This window comes from Rhyacophila brunnea, unplaced genomic scaffold, assembly GCF_057557595.1.
Source record: "Rhyacophila brunnea isolate RB1 unplaced genomic scaffold, BYU_Rbru_1.0 scaffold_22, whole genome shotgun sequence".
Taxonomy (NCBI): Eukaryota; Metazoa; Arthropoda; class Insecta; order Trichoptera; family Rhyacophilidae; genus Rhyacophila; species Rhyacophila brunnea.
In genome coordinates, this window is record NW_028232882.1 from 7,145,580 (window position 1) to 7,169,518 (window position 23,939).

Consider the following 23,939-nt stretch of genomic DNA (forward strand, 5'->3'; position numbering starts at 1 on the left):
AACTATAAATTACACAAACAATGTAGAAATTATATAACTACTATAATGGTTCAATTCCAGATAGACTATCATCCGATTCTGTGTCACTCTTAGGACCATTTACAGTGAAAATAAAACCAGTCGAGGTCATATTATGGAATTCAAACTTGTAAATGTCAGTTTAATTAATATAATAAATTTCTTTATAAATCCGTTTACATACACAAATAATAAGTACCTAAGTATTCATTTATATTGCTATCCGATATTAATTTTTATTTATATCATAACGTTGAACAAAACTAAAAAAAATAAGAAATTACTTGCGTTGTAATATAAATGCAACTTGGTAACACTGAACAACTGTCATGGCGACTGGCCGTTGTATTCCATTATCGATATAAATAATCATTTCGTTTTGTCCTTTTTCGTCATCGCAGAATTGCCGTACTTTTAGAATGATATCTCTGACATTTCCACGAACTGTTTTAGAACTACTTGCCATTATGCACTATACTTATTTCTTCTGTATTTTCAATAACACAATATATACCCCGAATCCTGCACGCTGACGTTTCAAAATGTAAACATTTGACTCAGTCTGGAATAAATTTGTCATAACGGCCAATCGCCCGGAGTTATTTTCGGATGTCTACATTAATTTCTTCGTGGAGACATAATTCGTTGTTGATTATATTAAAATATAGCTTACTTTAAATACTTACCAAATAATTGGTGCTAAGTAGCTATCGAATAATGTCAAATATTAAAAGGTCACATTCGTTTATTAATAATCTAAAATGCTCTTTATGTTTTCAAATGTACAAACAATAAAAATCTTGCGAGCAAGAAAAACAGCGTACCTACCTAAATTAGCAACAAACACTCATTCGATTATAAAATACTATATCAAATATAAAATTATGTATTAGGTACATTCCTTATTTAAAAGGAAAAAGCTTTTTTCACTTGTTGATATCTTTTTTAAATAGGTAGGTATATTTTATTTAGCAACACTAAATATAATGTGATTTTGATATTTTGACGCCATGAGAGCTAAATAAACGCAGGCGCAATCCATAATTCGAGAAACATGTTGTAAAATTAAATGGCGTTTGTGACAAATTTATCCTCGATAGACAATTTTAGTTTCAAATTCGACCGGCTGCCAATTTACGATGGTAGATCTATAACACACAAAATTGTTGAGAAACAAATAATTTAATGTTGGTAGTATACTTTTCAAGCTTCCTTATGGGTTGCAGAATTTATGTTAAAGTTATGGGCAATTTATGTCGTGAGTGGAGGTCTGTTGGAAAATTTGCGAGATTGATTTGTAGCTAACTTAATCAGTAAACCTTGGAGCCCTTTTCCGCTACATTTTTACACATTTATGCTCCATCTCTATTGAAAAAGGTTTTCTTCAACTTTGACCGATACCGTTATCGTGAAATCATGGTACCTACCTATCTACATAATATATCATGTCAGTTTAAAAAAAATCATATTGGAAAGTGTCTATTTAAGGAAGACACTTCAAAGACACTATCATTTATTCATGACTAGGTATACTGTGTCTACACTCTAAAGCAGGGGTAGTCAACCTGGTCCCTACCGCCACTAGTGGGCGTTCTAGCTTTCATGGTGGGCGGTAGGGGTTTTAAAAACATTTTCATTATGTTTTCATAAAATTCCCCGTGACAATTTAAATATTCAGTTTATTGATACTTTTTCCTACCTCATATCTTGTGGAACCAGGCTTTAGTGCTGTTAATCATATTATGACCAAAGAAAGAAACCGCCTGAATATTTCCGAAAGAGGAGACCTTCGTTTGTTCCTCACAAAAATTGAGCCAGATATCCAGTTTTGCAGCATCAGCCTCAGGGATCTCATTAATAATTTAATTACTTAATTAAATGTAATTTTATCAAACTTCATGCTTATATGTATGCAAAGTATAAATAAAAATATATATTTAACTACAGTAAGTTGTTTTATAAAGATTTATTCTGCCAAACTTAGCGAAAGTTTTACATTAAGTATTTGGTAAGTAATTATTATTATATGCTTTAGCTTGCTGTAACTCTGCTTTATAAATTTTATAAGGTAAGGTTACTTCCCTACATTATAAATCACCATTACTGTGGAACCGGTGGGCGGTTAGAAAATTTTACTACTAACAGAGATACAAAAGTGGGCGGTAGGTATAAGAAGGTTGACTACCCCTGCTCTAAAGGTACCGCAATGGATATGATCTCTTATTCTGTTTATTATCAGTACCCCTTCACATATGAAATCGAACATCTATATAATAGTAAGTATGTATTATTTTATTTAACAAAGGAAACCACCCCAACCGGCGTTGGGTATATATTTTATATGCCCACTTATATTTGATTTAAAATTCACTTTTAAGTTGATCCCGATACATTGGCAAACCCAATCCACCGCCGCCTCCCTTTGAGTGTTTTCCCAGCGTCTACTTTATTCTTACTCTGGCGCTTCTTCTTCTTTGCGAATCGTTTTTCTTTTCGCCGATCAAGAGGGCTCCACCCCCATGAAACTCACCCACCCTCCTTCCGATAAATCAAAGGACAATTATTTTGACGGGAGGGCAAAGAAGCCGCAAGCCAGTGACGGTATAAAACACTGAATTGTCGCACAGTGAGATTCGGTTGATAATTTAACAAATATAGTGGTAAATAAATAGCCTTATTTGAAGTTAACAATATGTTCAATATATACCATTGGTGGCGCTTTTAGCAAGTGGACTGTAATTTTTGTAGGTGGATGGTGGATTCCGGATTTAGGGTTGGGGGATGTAAACACGAATTCCAGGCACTGACCTTAGATGTGGTGATGGCTGGTGCGCACTGTAGCTAGTTTGGTGTTCACGCACTCACACTGGTTAACTGACGGTGCACTTTTGATGGATGATATATGAAGGATGTTCACTTAACCGTATCAGGCAAAGTTTAACAACTTTCTCACGTCCGCATGCTGCCTATTTATTGAGCTAACTGAATGTTGTTTGGAATTAAATGCGTATTTGACCCGTAATAGCCAATGGTCTGGTATTGTAACAACACTAAACAAGGGATTTAAGTATGGGTGGACTAAGGATGAATGCGACCACAATTTGGCTCAACCATCATTGTTGTAATTTTCTAAGCCTTTTTATTTTCAAATCTTATGTAAATTCGGCGCCTTGTGTATAGCATAGTGGTCTATGTGCATGGGCGCGAAACCCGAGAGATCCTGCTGGGTGTCTTACTTTTTTCATAAAAAAGATTTTTTCTATTGGTTATAATATATTGTCTCAGAAGTGTTTTCAAAATTATCTATGCTCAATTAGATTTATATTTAACCTGTTTATCACGTGTCCCATGATCCTATTTATTCTGTTCTATAAGTCTAATAATATATTACCAATATCGACTGACCATACCCAATTGATGAAAATTGACTTTAAATTCCAATTGATACTAGTTATATATCAATTTATATAAACATAAACAGTAAAAAAACACAGTGGATGTGTTGAGTGAGTGTCGATAGGTACGCCACTGTCGCAAATCTTTTCCTTTGTGTGGCGTACACTTCGTTAATGCTCCATCGGTTCTTTTGTGGGACTGCCGTCAATCTCCTGCGCCGCTGCCTGAGTCTGTAGTGAGCCTTATCCCCCCTTACCAAAACATACATACAATTTTCGTGCCGAATTCGTTAACGGGGAAATTTAAGTATGTTTTACTACACATTCTGAATTTTATAAATTACACCATATGTTATGTTATTTATTAATGGTTTTTATTTGTCATATGTTTATCGATAATTAATATTAACTAGCATTGATAATCTAGTAGGTAACTGCCAAAAATCATATCGAATTTAGAAAGGAAAAAGGGTCTAACCCTTAGTTTTTTTCAAAATATGTTTTATTGCGTTGTATATGACTAAATACACGATGTGTCCAAAGGATATAAGCTGAAAATGCCGATTTAATATCTAAATTTAGCTAGCAATTAAAAAAAGAATGAAGTAACGTGGGAAACACGACTTAACCATAATTTTTGTTGTTTTTTTTTTAATTAACTCATTGATTAATATCAGATTAAGGATATAACAACCAAATTATTAATTATCATGCACGTTAAGGTTATATATTTTACTACGTTTTTCTTAGCTCGTGTTCTTATGTGTCCGGTGGTTCTTTTATTTTATTTTATTTTTATTTATTTTTTTATTTTATTTTATTTATTAAGGAAACAAACAGTTACATATTGATAACAAAAATTTAAAATATAATGAAAAGTTATTGCAACCAGCAAAGTTGCCATATATACATTATAATATAGTTAAGCCTAACAAGATAGAGATTAAGAATAACATAAATATAAAGAAATTACATAAGAAAATTACATGAGAAAAATGAGGAAGAATAATGAATAGTTAAATTATATACAAAAAAGTAACATAAAAAATATATATATATAAATATATATATCTATTTATACAAAATTTTGGAGATACGAGGGTGGGTCAATAATTCCTTAGAAAAAAGCATTAAAACAGTTTTTATTTTTGTATTTTTTTTTTATTTCTCAACATAATCTCCTTGGAGCTCAATACACTTGGTTAGACGTTTCTCAATTTTTTTTAAACCGTCAGAAAAATAAGTTTTCGGAAGGTCCTCAAAATAAGCATTTGTCCGATCGATGACTTCTTCATTTGCAAAAAAACCTTGTCCACTTAGCCATTTTTTTAAGTTTGGGAAAAGGAAAAAGTCACTGGGGGCTAAATCTGGCGAATACGGTGGGTGGTCGACCAATTCGAACTTCAATTCTTGAATTTTAGCCATTGATCGTAAACATGTGTGAACACGGGCATTGTTCTGATGAAAGAGGATTTTTTTCCTGTTTAAATGAGGCCATTTTTCTTCAATTTCGTTTTTTAGCTGGTCCAATAAAGATGCATAATAATCCCCTGTTATTGTTTTTCCTTTTTCCAAATAGTCAACGAAAATAATTTCACGTGCATCCCAAAATACAGTAGCCATAACCTTACCAGCTGATTTTACGGTTTTCGCCTTCTTTGGACATGGTTTGTCTTCGCAATCCACTGCTTTGACTGTTCTTTCGTCTCGGGAGTATAGTGGTGTATCTATGTTTCATCTACAGTCACAAAGCGACGAAAAAATTCATCCGGATTGCGTTGCATGAGCGACAACAGGGCTTTAGAGGCCACCACCCTATTGCGTTTATTGTCGACTGTGAGCAAACGCGGCACCCATCTTGCAGAAATATTTTTCATGCCCAATTTATCATGTAAAATAGAAATGACGCTATCTTTTGAGATCCCTGTAACCTCAATTATCTCACTCAACTTTAATCTTCGGTCACTTAACACCATATCGTGGATTTTATTGATCATTTCTGGTGTAGTCACCTCTACAGGACGTCCTGAGCGTGGTTCATCCTTTGTTGATGTACGACCACGTTTAAATTCATTTAACCAGTTATAAATAGTTGCAAGTGAAGGAGCAGATATGCCGTGAACTAAATCCAACTCATTTTTTATTTCCTTTGCTGTTAACCCTATTATATTAAAATGTTTAATAACAGCTCTAAACTCAATTTTCTCCATTTTCCATTTTTCCATTTTCCACAAGCAAATTTTTTTTAAATGTACGAAAAACACACAACAACCCGACCAATCTGATTGAAACTTCGCAGCATACTGAATCGGTAGTGCCGCTGCATGAAAACAAACCGCTTACAGTACTAGTCGCGCCACTTGTCGGCTTTTCTAAGGACTTATTGACCCACCCACGTATAATATAGTTAAGCCTAACAAGATAGAGATTAAGAATAACATAAATATAAAGAAATTACATAAGAAAATTACATGAGAAAAATGAGGAAGAATAATGAATAGTTAAATTATATACAAAAAAGTAACATAAAAATATATATATATAAATATATATATCTATTTATACAAAATTTTGGAGATAGCGCGTTTATATGAAACAGGTGAATTATTAAAATGATCGACGGAGGAGAAATACATATTATAATTTAAACAAGAACGCCGAATAAGAGTTTTGTGCATAATTAGAACCGCTACGACTGATATGGTACAAAGTTTGGTTTCGCTTAAATCTTGATGGACAATGGAAACCCACCCTTTCGAGTAGGTTTGGCGAGTCAACAAAACCATTGATAATTTTAAAAAGAAAATATTGATCAGATATAGAACGTCGACTTTCCAAAGATGGTACCATAAAAGTTGCAGTGGTCGAAATAGAATTAAATAAATCATAACAGTAAGCTTTACAATTGGCGTACTTATGAAATCGCTTTTGAACCGCTTCGAGACGATGTATGTATGTAACGTACCGTGGATTCCACACGACAGAAGCAAACTCAACTATGGATCTAATCTTTGTCAATAAATCGATAGCTAGATATTTGAAACTTTTAGAATATATCAGAACACGATGCCAATGCATTTTTTTATAAATACATTTAATACATAATAAATTTTTCAATGTAGGTATATTTGTTGGAAGATTACTGTCTCAACTCTAAAGATTGGTCCGTTGTAATTGTTATCACTTTTGTTTTATGACAACAGACACATTGTAGCTTGTACAGTCCAGCTGAAGAGAACTGTATATGTAGTGTATTTCAGTGGCGAAGAGTGGAGGTAGACTGTTAAGATCCGACATAAATAGTGCACACTTTTCCATTCATATTTATTTCATTTCGTTGCAATAAGAATAGGTACTTACCTACACATGATGTTGGTTGGTTTTTTTTTTAAAATTAATTAAGCCCTGCCCTAACCGAACCATAATAGATAACATTTATGTTATTTTATCTATAAAAAATCCAAAATTATGTATAATTTAATGGCATCATTTTACATATTTTATAGATTGACGAGTATTTTTTGAGTATATTATGGATTTTTTTTCGCAGGGTTTAATTGAATTTTGAAAACTAACCAACACCATCTGAAAATTGTAATCTTAGTTCAATGAAAACAAATACGCATGTCTGATGAGGTTTGGTGTGCACTATTTATGTAGGATCTAAACAGCCTACACGCACCCTTCGCCACCGGTTTATTTAGTGTCCTAACACGTGTTTAAGTTTACCCCAGATTCTTCCTTACTCGAGATCGGTTCCCTGCTACTCCTTACCTGTTAGGTATTTCAGTTCCCATCATTTCTGAGTTCCCTAAATAATATCACACTGATATCAGTGATATCTGTAGTACAGATTACTGAACATATATTGTTTTTTTATTACAGGGTTTCCGAGCTGCGGAGGTGTTCGGATGTATCAGAGAACTGTCGTCATACAAAAACGATTGCCATGACTCGAAATCACAGCCGGCTTCGATGAGGTAAGTTCCCTCTGTTTTTACAGATCAGAGTACCTACTGTGTAGCTGGCCTGTGTGGTCAGATCCAATGTTCGGTGTTGCTATCCTCAGTATAATATATTTATGTATATTACTTTTCATGGAGAATGTTTGACCGTACAGGTAAGTGGAAACATTGCACAAAATGTAGTAGTCTTTCGCAAGGGGTCTAGGATTCAGTGCCGGGACAACTGGGCGCTACTCGATCGAAAAGGCCAATTATTTTGCATATAAAAATTTGCGACGTCTTACTGCGGGCGTTAAGATCTCTTTACATAATTTTTGCTGTCCGTATGATTAGCTTCGGTTTTTTATATTCATTAAATTCCTTCCTTTTTTGTTAATTCCCTTGTGCCTTTTCTTTCCCCGGCACTTTGCATTAGAGTAAAATCAGTAAACTCAGTCAAAGCTCACTTGAGAGCGTGGCGAGCTCAGTCTCGGGTAACTGCCCCTGGGATAGGACATTACCAGGCGTAAACAACTGTACATATGTTTCACATCAAAGTGCCTCGTGATACGCTCGATTAAGACCGAGTGTAGTGCGGGGCGGGTTTGGTTTGGAGGGCGTGTTTGTGTTATACCTATATTATATTGTATTCCGGAGTGAATTCATAAAATTTATTTAATCGTAAATTTTTACAATTATGGCCGTTGAAAATGTTTCTGTTCTAGTAGTATCGTAGTTAATAATCCAAGTGCCAGGCTAGAATAGTATTTTCTCATCTGAGCACTCGTTTCGTTCTTTGATCATAATAACAATGTTAATTTGGCTGAGTCAGTGCTTTCGGACGTTCGCGACGTCCCTTAACGACGCCCATAGGAAGTCCCACCTAGTAACGCCAGCCGACTAATAGTCCACTCACCTCTAACATTGTCGAGCCAAGCGAAGTGCTGACTGCAAACTTTCCTTGCTGACTGGGAACAATAAATTCAAACGGCAAAGGGTGAACAATTCGAGGCAACCGTGACTATGGCGGGATAAGGCCATTTTCATTGGTTATGAAAGGATTATTAGTATCTAAATGTGTTGATTGAACTGATGTTTAGGTGTATATATTGTATTATGACGGATCTGAAACTTGTTATCTAATTTTACAATTCTTGAGTTATTGATTTTAACAGCTGTTTCGGGCTATAAACCCACCTCTAGAAATGATCTGATAATAACTTAAAATATTAGCATTTTCCTCAGTATTGTTGTTAATCAAATAGTTATTAGATGTTTCTTATGCAACTACTAAAATTGTGTGGCTGTCTTCTTCTTTGAGTTTCTCCGTAAGTGTTTCTCCAGTGGATTCCGACAATCTTCTTCAGTTTCCAGTATTCCTCCACATCCTTAAATATGAACTTTCCATCTTACAAATCTAACTAATGATTTTCTTTTTAATCCAGGTTGCCCAGCCCATGTTTCTTTCATGTTTATTCTGTACGCTGTATTGTGGATCCAAAGATTTTACCCATTTTATTCGTTCTAAGACTTCTAATATCTCAATTTATGTATTCGCGGTTTGTAATTGAAGACTTTTTGAAGATAATTTGAGGCATATGTTGCAGTCAAACCATTATTTCCTAAAGCCGCGTTGACACGGTCCAAGTACGATCCAAGTAGACTTGGATAGGAATAATTAGTATGAAGATGTCTCATCGAAGTGACAGCTTCATACTATTTATTCCTATCCAAGTGACAGCTCCATACTATTTATTCCTATCCAAGTTAACTTGGATGAGTAGGACGCGGTCCAAGTAGCTTGGATAGGAATAATTAGTATGAAGATGTCACATACGAGTGCACTTGGATGGCACTCGGTCCAAGTGTACTTGGATGAGACATCTTCATACTAATTATTCCTATCCAAGTCTACTTGGATCGTACTTGGACCGTGTCAACGCAGCTTAAACGATATTTTTATTTTCGATTTGAAATAAGTCATCGACGAAAATAGTTATTCGCAACCATGTTCACTCAAATATGGACAATGGATTAGGTAACGAGTTCCATTAATATTAAAAGTATATTAAACAATAATACTATTTTTTTATTCACAGCAGAGTTTTTTTTTTTGAATTATTAATAACCATGTCCTTGCTTTTTCGTACAAGGTGGTTGTTAGTAATTTTGAACAATCACGAACTCCCACCCAGGCTTTGATAAAATCACATAAATATTGTGTCCTCACTGGGAATCGAACCCAGAACTCTCGGGCAAAACGCACTTACGCACTGCACCACGAGAGCCGCCGCACAGCATAGTATTGCTAACAGTATATTATCTACCGATCGCGAAGTTGTAGCATAATCTGTTCGAACGCCGATAAAAAACCACACGTATTAAATGTTATAAAATGGACTAACCTTGTTTATTACTTAACAATCACATTCCGAAGCAACTTGGTTTTCACGTCAGCGATAAAAGCTGAAAGAATGATTAAAGCGCTACTTCCGAGCTTTTTTAAAAGCTCCTATTATAAAAATAATCACAGGTATTTCGGGAGGCGTGCGGGCGCGTGGGAACTCTGATAAGCACGATTATCGCGATTATACTTCTTGCGCCCGTGCCCCGTGTTATAGTCTTGTTAATATTATTATATACCTACACATACATCCTGCGTATTAATTGTTGTGTAGTTTTGTTTTATCTAGGTTTTATTGTGAAACCACACTCTCAAAGTGATGATATTATTTTACATATGTACCTACATACTTTTGAAAACACTTCTGAGAAAAAATATTATTATAACCAATAGAAAAAAACGGTGTGTGTACTTATGTACGCGCATTAAAAGTTATACTTCTTTGGCGTAACAAAACAAAAACAAAACTTGTGATAACCTAGATTCTTCGACTAGCTCTTAATTATCTTGTTAAATTACACACTCAAGAAAAAGGGCCGCTTATTGGAGCGCAGTTGGTTTATTTTTACACACTTTAACTTATAATACTAAATTATATAATTATTTCTCGTTGTTTAAGTAACAACTGTCACTCTGCAAATGGCCGACAATAATACATTCGTTGCCTAGGCAACGGAACAATTCTACTATCAAACGCGTTTGTATACAGCTGACTGATTCGCAGCTAACTTCATACTGTCGCGCACGTTCGTAACGGTGTGCGCGCGCAGCTCTCCATCTCTCGTGTATCTCGCCACAATGCTAAAGGAGCCATACTTATTTACGACAAATTTTAACTAATGGGTTTTAATACTCACTGAAGAAAATTTAAAATCTTACCGCGCCTCACTGCTAACACCGCTGACCGGATATCGTTCTGAACTTTCCTATTCTAGATTCCAGAAACACCGAGCTTGCGGCTTTAAGCACTGGGTGGGCATGCCCACTTACTAGTCGCCGCGCCCTGTCGAACCCATAAGTAGTTGCGTATGCTCTTGACAAATTGTAAATTTACGAATAATTTCAACATTCGTCGATAGTTATTTTGGCTGTCAAGGTATTGTCAAGACTTCAAATAATTTTCATTCCAATGCGGGTATATGTTTAATAATGGAGCTGAGGTTACCCCACTCAACCCCTAAAACGGATACCTACGTAGACCGCGGGTTCGAATCCTGCGCCGAGGTCAAATTCACATATTGTTTTTAATCGATAGCTATCTGTGTTTGAATATAAGGGATGAATCGAACTGTTGAACTGAAAAATGTTCCGTCTTGGAGCGGTAATGGTAATATTATGTTGCATCCTTCACTTATCATTAAAATACTTTGGATTATTCGCGTTGCGATAAGATATAAACATGACTTCAAGTCTTCACACAGGCAAATTAGCTACGTATGGCTGTCTAGTGTCTACTGATAATTAATTCACCGTATCTATTTAAAATTTATTGGGATGTAGGATCAGCGTTGCCAATTTAGCGTTTTTCTTGCCAGATTTATAGTCATTATTCGATAGGCATCTACTATCTACCTTGCAAAAAACACATCTGGCTTGTGAGTTTTTACTAGCGTTTTTGATGCCTCCAACAGCTTTAAATGTGTTGAAAAAATGCAAGAAATTTAGTTTATTTATTTTCATGCGCATCAATTTTCTGACTATCGGATTCTTAATGCAGGTAGGTCGGTACCCATTTTAGTGAGAAATAAAACACGATGAAACAATATCGTGGATTATTATTTAATGTTTTTGTATAGGTATTATTTCGAATCTCCGCGTATATAAAATAATAATTTAACAATAATTATTCATCTAAAAGGTGTGTTCTTTAATTATCTATGTCCGGTCCTACAAGAAAGAAGCTCTCGTATTCAGACATGAAACGAAACTTGAACGCTGTTGACACAATATAGGTATTTCGTTGTCAGTTTTGAAATATATTTCTATTAAAATGTGTGGTTTTTACATGTATTGACATTTTTTCGATTATAACACTTTTTTCGATACGCGAAAGCAAAGGTATTGACTTAGTTCTTGGTAGAATAAGTAAATTTACTTGCATTTTTTTTTCACAAAATCTAGCGTTTTTTCTGCCAAATAGCTCGTTTTCGTCCCCCGTCTGGCATATTTTTCTAAACGACAGTTGGCAACACTGTGTAGGATGTGGGTGTCAGATGTTAGATCTGGTTTTTATCTATTTTTTTCACGTACTCTCCACTTTCTTAAGTTCGTAAGCTATTTCAATTGTGTGTTGTATTCTGTCGATTAAAGCTCATCACGGCCTATGCATGCATTCATTCTTCTTTCGCGCTTTTTGATCTTTCCCCAAAGTGTTTATAATAACACGCCACTGTTTATTATCCTTCAGATCAAACGATGAAACACTTACGGCTCGCAAGTCACTTACGGATTCAATCTAGGGCTCGAGTAGTCTCAATTGGGAGCCATTGACTAATTTTGATACTACATGAATGGCCATGTACCTAGAGTTGGGTATTTCCCGAGAAAATCTCAATCTCGAGATTCGGGATTTCCCGAAATGATGAAATTTTGAATTCTCGAGATTCGGGATTTCCAGAAAATAATTCTCGAGATATTGGGAAATTTAAAAAAAAAAACCTGTAATAATCCTAAAATTAGTGTAAAAACTGAGATATTCCAAAAAAATATGATTTTTTTTATTTATGTGAGAAGACAAACAAAATAGAAATAGGAAAACAAATATAATTCAAAACATTACTTATTAAAATAGCATTTCAAAAATACAGACTCAATCGCTGTGGCTGACAATCACGTACGCTTTTTAGGAAACATTAATTTAAAACAAAATATTTTATCACTATCTAATATAATTATTATATTAACGACAATATATTATGTAACATATTCATTCATCACTTAAAAAAATATTAAACCTTAATTTTATCCTACTCACGAGTCACGATGTTCCCATTAAACTATCCACTCCCTGGAGAAATATAATTATAACTATTAAAAAAAAAATCTATAAACTATCAATTTCCCACATTATATAGACCACCCTCCACGTAACCTTGCAATTTGGAATAGATTTTTTTGAATTATTTTGAATTATTTGATGAAATCAGCCAATCAGGCACCTGGCATTTACTAATATACTAATACGCAGTGCGTATTACACACAAATCTTGTTACTGTGTACAATTGCAAAGTTATGTGGATGATACTATACCTAGCTCCTTTTCTATCCCCACCACACTGATAATAACATTACATAAACTAAAACTAAACCCACACCATGTGAACGAAACACGTTTATTTTAAAGCAAATTATCATTATGATAAGAAGAAACATATAAGTACTTACTTTTGATTGTATATAATATAATTATCATTGAAATACACCATTAACGGTTGTCTTGTGAAATATTTGCATTATAATTTGCACGTATGCAATAAACACACACGAAAAAAAACTGATTATAATTTGACCATCCAGTTAATATAATAGACAACTTACGATTTTATCAGGGCATTTTGACATTACCCATTATTATTACTATATTATTGATTAATTAATTAATTTATATCATATAACGGCGCAAGCACATATTATAAAAGATTAAAGTAGAATATAAATTTAATTTTGATAGCTATCTTAATTAAATGCCACTATAATGCAAATTGATGCTGTTAAGATGTGTGATTTGGAACGGAGCCCGTCAATTTTCATTATCTTTTATTATCCCGTGGGATAGCCGTTTGATGCTGAATCGCTTGATCTTTCTACGAGTAAGGTATTATGTATGTGTCTGCTAGCTCGCCAACTAATATTACGTTATAATTTGCAGTGTTTCTTATATCATTATAATGAAATGTAGGTTCTGCATGGTCAGATACGTCGATACTGAAAGGCAAGACCGGGGTCGCTAAAAACAATTCAAATGGAATAGTACCTACAACACTTAGGTAAATTGGTTAGAAAAATTAGAAAAATGCTATGTCGAAATAGCTTACCAAAATGACTAAAATGCGTAGTAAGAGCTCTTGTCTTCCTGATTTAAATATATTATATGCTTATGTGAGTCTATTCTATACACAAGGCGGCTATCGATGGCTAAAGTGATAAATATTGTAATTATGATAATTCAGTCTGTTGTCTTATATCTCGAGTCCAGATAGGTAAGTATCAGTAGCGAAGGGTAGAGGTAGACTATTATAATTGTTACAATAAGTTAGCCGTCTAAACTGTCACAACTGTCGTATCTCGCTCTAAGCCGGCACTTAGGTATATCTAAACTCGCCTCGTCTGCCGCACAGCCATTAAACAAACCTTCCAAGAACGTCGATCCGGTGTTTCATATGAAGACCGCGCACGTAACCTTCGAAACGTAGAGATATTTGGATGTGGCGATCGGCGAGCCGGTATAGGAATGACCAATTCGTAGGTGTTTGTACGCGTCCTGGCGTCTTCGACTCGAAGCCCGAGAAGCGTGCAACCTGTCGATTGCTACAGTAGATGTTTTTTTCAAACTAAAAAGTCGCATTCGACCAATCTGCGGATCTCCATTTGGCAACGTGTATTTCGTGAATAACGATGACGTCATATTGACGTTTCGACACGTTGCAGGGGAGACGAGTTTTGATGTGAGATAACAGTTAACACAGCCGAGAGAGGGGTTGTTAAAACATAGCACTTTTTGACAGTTAAGAAACGGTTAACTTATTGTAACAATTAATCGCTCAATACATAAATATTATAAACTACCGTCGGTAGCAGCCTTGTATATAGAATAGGTCCGCTGAGACTTAAGAGCAAAGACAGGCTAGACGCTTTTGAAAGATGGTGCTGGATACCAAACGTATCATTGGCTCTCATTATCAGTGAAGGTTCGCCTTCGCCTTCGCCGGACTCTTCGGTTTTATTCCCGCAGAGAAGATGACAACTTGGAAAAAATCGTGATAATTGGTCAAGCCAAGGATGTCAAGGATGATGGTCGAAGAAGGCGAGGAAGAGTTCCCTCCGAAATCAGAAGTGCCACAGGTTTCACATTGGCGAAATCTGAACGCCTAACGGGATGAAGAAAAGTCGTGAAGGCTAATCGTCCAACGAAGAGGATATGTGAAAATCTATAAAAATATTTTTAGTAAATAGTTTTATTGGTTGTCACACCATTATCAAGACGATAGAAATCCATAACGTCAATTAGAATAACATTCATCTGTCCAATGCAACTTTGCCAAAATGTTGAGAATTCTCGCAATATTTTTATTGTTTTATTTTCGGTAATAATATTACACCTTGCCAACAGATTTAAGGCTTTCCAAATATCCTATATCACAATATAGTGTATATTATTAATCGTTAGACAGATTTAGTCATCTAGATCCTAAAGACATTGTAAGACGCTGTAACTAGGGTTTCCAATCCCGGGATCCCGAATTATTTTCGATACCTATGAATCCCGGGATTGGTAAACATAATCCCGAAACTTTCGGGATTGATTTTTAATTTTTATGGAAAATAAAATAAACACGAACATATATAACAGAAACAATACATTTAATAGCATATACTTAACCACATTAGAAATAAACTGAGTTTGAATGAAGTTTGATTTATTACCCGTGTGTTGCCAATTCATTTTATTTCTTCACATAAATTAATAAAAATGAGAAAGATTGTAAAAAAACAATGCTTCGCACTTTTAACAAAGTGATTCCACCATGATCTCATACGTTTTACGACAGTTTCATATTTGGCTGACTAATTAGATTTATGAAGCGGAAATGTCATAAATCATGATTTACTTATTTTAAATCTCGCTAACCCATTCATTACGTCTTTAGTATCAAAAATAGCAATTTCATATAATATATGTAAACACTAAACACAATATTGACAATAAATGTCTTAAATAGTATAAATTTAATTATACGAGGGTGGGTCAATAAGTCCTTAGAAAAGCCGACAGGTGGCGCGACTAGTACTGTAAGCGGTTTGTTTTCATGCAGCGGCACTACCGATTCAGTATGCTGCGAAGTTTCAATCAGATTGGTCGGGTTGTTGTTTTTTATTTTCGTACATTTAAAAAAAAATTTGCTTGTTTACAAAAATGGAGAAAATTGAGTTTAGAGCTGTTATTAAACATTTTAATATAAAAGGGTTAACAGCAAAGGAAATAAAAAATGAGTTGGATTTAGTTCACGGCATATCTGCTCCTTCACTTGCAACTATTTATAACTGGTTAAATGAATTTAAACGTGGTCGTACATCAACAAAGGATGAACCACGCTCAGGACGTCCTGTAGAGGTGACTACACCAGAAATGATCAATAAAATCCACGATATGGTGTTAAGTGACCGAAGATTAAAGTTGAGTGAGATAATTGAAGTTACAGGGATCTCAAAAGGTAGCGTCATTTCTATTTTACATGACAAATTGGGCATGAAAAAAGTTTCTGCAAGATGGGTGCCGCGTTTGCTCACAGTCGACAATAAACGCAATAGGGTGGTGGCCTCTAAAGCCCTGTTGTCGCTCATGCAACGCAATCCGGATGAATTTTTTCGTCGCTTTGTGACTGTAGATGAAACATGGATACACCACTATACTCCCGAGACGAAAGAACAGTCAAAGCAGTGGATTGCGAAAGGCGAACAATGTCCAAAGAAGGCGAAAACCGTAAAATCAGCTGGTAAGGTTATGGCTACTGTATTTTGGGATGCACGTGGAATTATTTTCGTTGACTATTTGGAAAAAGGAAAAACAATAACAGGGGATTATTATGCATCTTTATTGGACCAGCTAAAAAACAAAATTGAAGAAAAACGGCCTCATTTAAACAGGAAAAAAATCCCCTTTCATCAGGACAATGCCCGTGTTCACACATGTTTACGATCAATGGCTAAAATTGAAGAATTGAAGTTCGAATTGGTCGACCACCCACCGTATTCGCCAGATTTAGCCCCCAGTGACTTTTTCCTTTTCCCAAACTTAAAAAAATGGCTAAGTGGACAACGTTTTTTTTTCAAATGAAGAAGTCATCGATCGGACAAATGCTTATTTTGAGGACCTTCCGAAAACTTATTTTTCTGACGGTTTAAAAAAAATTGAGAAACGTCTAACCAAGTGTATTGAGCTCCAAGGAGATTATGTTGAGAAATAAAAAAAAAATACAAAAATAAAAACTGTTTTAATGCTTTTTTCTAAGGAATTATTGACCCACCCTCGTACTAGATTTATTTTGACCGATTTAAAATTAATATTAACTATCGAAAAATGCCAATCCCGGGATCGTCAAATTGTAATCCCGAAATCCCGGCATCAAAAATTTGGCTCGGGATCGGATTCCCTGGCTGCAACAACTCGCCGCTAGCTCGAAAGAATAAATAGCTGGTCGGTAATACAAATATGATGCATAAGTCGAGGATGTGAACGGTTTGGAGTCTACTTCATTCGTCAGTGGATAACAGGACTCGTGCGATATTAATGCATAATATGTATAACCCGATTGTTAGGGACGATTGATAATTTTACGTAAGCCTATTAATATTGTCAATGGTATTTGTCGTGGTTTGCTGCGGGCACGATGTTCAATTTGGTCTGGAAATTAATGGCGTATGCCAGTGCTTCTTCAACCATTCTAAAATACGACCTAAAAGTAATAATAGTTTTCATGACTTAATACGTAAACGTAGTCGTGAATTCTGTCGCGATTTTGCAATCTAGTTATTTTTTCCAACACATATTTTATACTATTAATAGTATTAATGCTATCGACCGAAGGTACTTATTTAAGTTTATTTAAGATTTAAGTTTTGTACTTTTCCATTTGAGTTGTTTTTTGCGACCCAGGTTTCGCCTTTCGGCATTTTCAGGTAATATATCCACTCACCAAAAGGTAAATACATACTGACAACGAATACGATATACCTATTTTAATTTATATATAAATTAATACAATAAAGTAAGTAAAAACTTGATCACCCACCTATTAAGTCAACAAATTATGTATAGTTGAAGTGTTTGTAAAAAAAACCTCCATCACTAATAATACAATCAATAGGCGTATACGTCGTCAAACCCTAATAATAGATCATTAATTAATAATCAATAAATTGAAGAGGTCTAAAATCGTTAATACTAGGAATTTAATGAAGTTAACTAATGAGATATAGGTATATTTTATCTTTTGAAGAGATTCTAATGGTAATTTGACAAATGTGTCGCTGAGTTTCAAAACCCGCTATAACACTTTTTGGATTCGATATTAAAATCTCTACATGAAAATTTTATCGCCTCTTTTAAAAGTCGTTACGATTAACTGTCGTTTATGAAACAAAATCAATGTGTCTTTCAAATCCCGCTATAACACTACTGAAACATTCAAAAACCTTTTTAGCTCAAAAAGTTTTTGTTGGTTTTCTCAACATAATGAAAAAGAGTTATAGCGGGTTTTGAAACTCAGTGACACAAATGACACTTGCTACATCTTTCTGAATAAAAATATGCAGAAGTTAATACTTATGGGAATCTCGTATCATGTGGCCAAATTATTCTATCTTTCTAGTTTTGCTTTTTTTATCCAGGTACAATATCTTATAAATTTATTGAATACTTACATTTAAAGATAAATAAAATTTATCGTTGTCGTATTCAAATAATAGTAATATCTCTATAGGTACATAATTTACATCACGATTCGGTGTAACTGCATTTTCTATCTTCTCTAATATGTTCTTTCCACAAATATTCTCGTAATTGTATTTACCGTTTTTTTTTTAAATTAAATTTGGGTAACGCTGGAGTATCGAATATTCCCGGCCGCTAATTATTATCAACTTCATTGTTGCGCTTGTAGCGTGGGCCCTTTGTCGCGGCAATACGTCCAGTACGGCTCTGTTATTGTGTAAACATCAAAGATCAAATGTCCATTTATATTTAACCTGTCGGGGATAATACTTAGTAGGTATAGTGTATGTTACGCGACATGGGTAAATTAAAATCATAATAATTGGCATCCCATATAGCCATGGCGAAAGCCCAGTGATTGATTAAAAATATCACCAAAGAAATAACTTGTGTGTCCATGTATCCTTATCTGTTTTAGTTGGACGGTATTATGCATTTATAGACAGACGAAAGTTTTTTTTGCCAAACTGAGATAATTAGCTTCATGCCAAATGCTAAAAATCGGTGATGATTGCACTATGTTTGTTAAAGTTTTACCATTTTAATATACTTAGCCCTTTTTTAATGATTGAGGTTTTCCATTATGATTTTATAGACGTATGAGAGTATAGACGATATATTTCAATATTCCATAATCCACGGTCACAAACTCGCAATGTATGAAATGTCATTATTATTTCCATGACAACCGTATATTATACCCCGCATAGATTTACTGTGCACAGTAAGAAAATGTATGGGGAAACAAAGCAGTTGGCAAGATTGCGTGCATGAATCAAACAAGTGTGGAAGCTTCCGAATTGTGATGATTTTTTCCGCTCAAGTGAGATCTGCGCCTGCGCAGTAGAACAATAATGGCGAACCTGCCGGTAAAAAAACCAACTACTCATTTGAGGTTAACCGATTTTCAATACGTCGTCCTGTCAAAATAGTAGTATAAAATGACAACATCGCGTCTCGCTTACTCTTGAAGAATTAGATTTTAGAGACCGTCAGCACTTTTACGTGTAAACAGTTATTGTCATGATAGTTTAAAATAAGCACTATTGCCGACAGTAATTCCATGCACGTGTACAGGCGCTATTATATTTCAAACATTAAAATGGTTTTTAAACAAGGTGATTTACTTAAATTAAGTATTGACAGCTGTTTCGGATTATAATCCCATCTACATAACGGTAATACAATAAATTCAATCAACTAATAAATTTATAACAAAAACATTAAGTAATAAGCATAAAGAAACAAGAAAGTATTAAGTAATATTTTTTCGTGGAATAATATAGTATTAAGGGGGGACATGCTCGTCGAAGGTCAAAATTGAGTTTTTATTGTATTTTCAAACCATGATCCTGGACACTCCTTAAACGTTGTAGATAATCTATTTATATAATTTTGAAGCCTTATTATCCTTTATAGTTATTTTAAACATTTAATGACTGCATAAAGTATTTTTATTACATAAAATAGTATTCTTTTAAACCTCTCGCTCTAATGTTTCAGAATATAGTCATATTTCGGTACATAACTGTGCAGTGGTGTTAAAATTTTTTACATTTATTAATTTTTAAACGCATTTATAAAACCATAAGTATAATTTATTACGAGATAATTTTTGTAAAATATTCACGATAAAAAATTATATTGATAATCTCTGTGATCCCAAATTTGACAAGAATTAGGCATTTTATTATTCAAAAAATCGGCAAGATTAACACATTTGAAGATGATTCTAAAGATACTTATTATAAGCTATGTCTTTGACCATTCAAGTGTGATAAACATCTTATGAATAATGATTGCTTTATAATAATTATTGACCTAAGAATAAGGTAGTGTTTTTTTGAAATACGCCATTTCTTTTGTCATTCCCCAGTAGTTAAGCTACAACATACGGCCGTAGCCATAAATTGACAAACTATAATTTAAGTAGGGAGTAAAATGATATTTACGCGCGTGTTTGAACATGTACCGTTTGAAAAATTTTTTTAAAAAAATCGGTTAGGTACATGTTCAAACACGCGCGTTAACATAATTTTACTCCCTATTTTATTTATAGTTTGTCAATTTATGGCTACGGCCGTATGTTGTAGCTTAACCACTGGAGAATGACAAAAGAAATGGCTTATTTCAAAAAAACACTACCTTATACTTAGGTCAATAATTATTATAAAGCAATCATTATTCATAAGATGTTTATCACACTTGAATGGTCAAAGACATAGCTTATAATAAGTATCTTTAGAATCATCTTCAAATGTGTAAATCTTGCCGATTTTTTGAATAATAAAATGCCTAATTCTTGTCAAATTTGGGATCACAGAGATTATCAATATAATTTTGTATCGTGAATATTTTACAAAAATTATCTCAAAATAAATTTTACTAATGGTTTTATAAATGCGTTTAAAAATTAATAAATGTAAAAAATCTTAACACCACTGCACAGTTATGTACCGAAATATGACTATATTCTGAAACATTAGAGCGAGAGGTTTAAAAGAATACTATTTTATGTAATAAAAATACTTTATGCAGTCATTAAATGTTTAAAATAACTATAAAGGATAATAAGGCTTCAAAATTATATAAATAGATTATCTACAACGTTTAAGGAGTGTCCAGGATCATGGTTTGAAAATACAATAAAAACTCAATTTTGACCTTCGACGAGCATGTCCCCCCTTAATAAATTAAAAATTGACACCCACGGTGGCCGCGCGGCTTAAGCGTTGGACTATCACGCCGTGGGTCTCAGGTTCGATACAGTGATTGAGGGCTGCATTTCTGCCAAATTTCAGCTGCCCACCTCTGACAGCGATTACGCTCAATACTCAACATGTTAACCGCGACTAGTCTAATATTTTAACTTAGCGTGAAAATGATGTCGGCACATAACTATTGACGGCCGAGCTCCACTTAACATCTAAGAGAAAACCGAAGCGGCGAGAGTATCGCAGTCAGATTTAATGGAAGAACCGTGTACCGGCGCCTATTTGATCAGCCCCACGCCACCCCTTACAATCCACCGTGAGACACTTTACACCTGCCTTCGCCGAAGCTAATCTTTTATTTAAAACCACTCTCGAACTTTATCCGCACGTACCCGGTGGTGTCATTCAGCCGGTTCGCGCGAACCGGTTGTTTGCAGTGGGACGGTCTAAAAAATTATCCACGTGAAATGCTAGTTTTGTATTGGCTGTCACAGAACAAATCAAATATTCATTATTTTGTCTGAATAGGTGGATTACGAGTTGGTATACGAATATACCTACATCAGTCATTATTTAAATGTATGTTTCTCCAGTGCATGCTTTTTTTTAAATCAGCAAAATTTATACTATCTCACGCATATAATATGTAACTTTACAGTTATTAGGGTATCAATTGTACGTGCTGTGAATATTTTGATCACCAATACAAAATTTAAATTACCATTTTTGCTCTAAAGCAAGGGACGTGGGCGTATATCGAGTGAAGGTTTTAATGACAATTTTTGTTTACGAGAAATTATTGTTAGTTACTAGGTCAATGCACTGAATGTACACATTGGAAAATCAACACGCATATTTGTCAAACGTAGGCCGAACTCCTAACCTCCCGAACGCCTAACTGTGTTACCGTTGCTTTTGCTAACTTCTTGACTTGGTAGCGTCTACTTATCTTTATCCTGGACCCTTCGTATGAGATCACCGATGCCTTGAAAATTGAGCCACTTGCGGAGGTAGATCAATACGGCTGTAATGTTGCATATTATGATCATTTTCCATCGAGTATTCCGTCATACATATTGAATGGAGTAGAGATGGTTTTTTGTTATCAAAAGTCATCTCAATTCTGACTTGATCTCATGGCCTGGGCTACCGCCTGGATTTAGTTTTATGTGGACGGCAACCGGTATTTTAGGTTTTATACCATATTTTCGGGATTGCCGTCAATGTACGGGCAAATATGTTCAATCTTGTGTTTTTATTGTTTTGTGTGATTTGCTAAAAAGGTATTCAGGAAAGGTTAAGATGCGGACCGGTTGTTAACATAATGAATAACACCCTTATTTCTCTTATCCACTTGTATTCCAATGAAATAAAATGTTGGGTAATAAATGACAGAATTTATTTGCATGTCTTCCGCTCTGTCTACATACTTACTTCTCAGACTTATATTACTATTATATAGAGTTACATTATTATAGGGGAGAGGGTTACTTATGTTTGATAGTTTTGTCCATCGGCGGTTTTATTTGATGCAAATGCCGCAATTGATTTATCACGAGATTTAAAGGGGGCTTGAAACAGTTATGCAATTATTAAATAATCCCATAATCTTAAAAATATGCGTATTTCTCACAAATTGAGTATAAAATATTATTCAAAGCATAACAAAATCCCTGCTACCTTAAATAAAATCAGCCTCGGGCCACCGAGTCCCTAAACCCGCCACTGGTTAATAAATATAACAAATACTTATTTTGCTACCTGTTGTTTTCCAACCAATGTCCTGTAGACATCTTGAGATAGTTGCAGGTTTATTTAATTTCACTATTGAGATCTTGGTAGCTGAATAGATCTACCCCATATATCTGAATAGCATGACCTGCTCTATCGGTGTATCTTCGATTAAAAGCGTACATGTAGCTGCCTGTCTCGAAAATGTTAACCATTGGTGGACATGGAAAATGGCTATCGAACAAGGTACAAAAAGTCAAAATATGTTTGTTAGAGTTTCTCTTCTCACTTGGCCCCAACTTATATATGAAAAATACAAAGTTTATTTGGTCACATTGTCTATCCTGCCAATTCAAATTTTGAATTCTCATGGCAGTTTAAGATAAAGTTTGGATATTTTCTTTTATTTGATTTAGCTGTTTTTCATTTTGACATGTTGTATACCTAGATACAGATATTTTAATATTGTATAATGTAGTTATAATTGTATTGTTAAGATTAATGTACGTATATTGATCAATGAAGTGACCTTGTGCGGAGCCGGGTACTTCAGCTAGTTCAATATGAAAACTTAGATAAGCTCATATCTCGGAAAATGAACCCTCGGTTAGTATTTATTTCATTAAAAATTATAGCGGAAAATCCAAAAACTAATAAAATGTTATTTTATTTTTCATTATCTACTGAATATAACAGTCATAAACATGGGCCCCACATCCTGAAGCGGGCCCCCAGACTAGGTTCGTTGCCGGCCTCCCTACCTATCACTACGGTTAAAGGCAGTGTGACACTCAAAGTAGCGTATTCCAAATGGTGTTCGAGGTTAAATTAATGGTATCCAGTGTATTTTAGCGATGTTTTATGTTTATGAATACATCCACATGAATTATGAAGTAGTATTGACACAGTAATCAAAATTGCATCGCACAACCACCACTCTCGAAGCACCACAGGCGACTTTTTTACCATTCGTGCCAAATTGTGATCTATGTTTATCTCACTTATATGGCCGACTCGTCACG

At 34.6% G+C, this 23,939-nt stretch overlaps 1 protein-coding gene across 2 annotated transcripts in view; it reads left to right on the forward strand.

Moving 5' to 3' along the window:
• The window catches only part of Axn (protein axin), a 262,982-nt gene that overhangs the window by 172,440 nt on the left and 66,603 nt on the right, over nt 1-23,939 (forward strand). For both annotated transcript variants that reach the window (XM_085949346.1, XM_085949344.1), the window contains exon 3: nt 7,299-7,393. The gene's annotated coding sequence lies outside the window, so the exon portion shown is untranslated. The remainder of the gene's footprint in view (nt 1-7,298; nt 7,394-23,939) is intronic.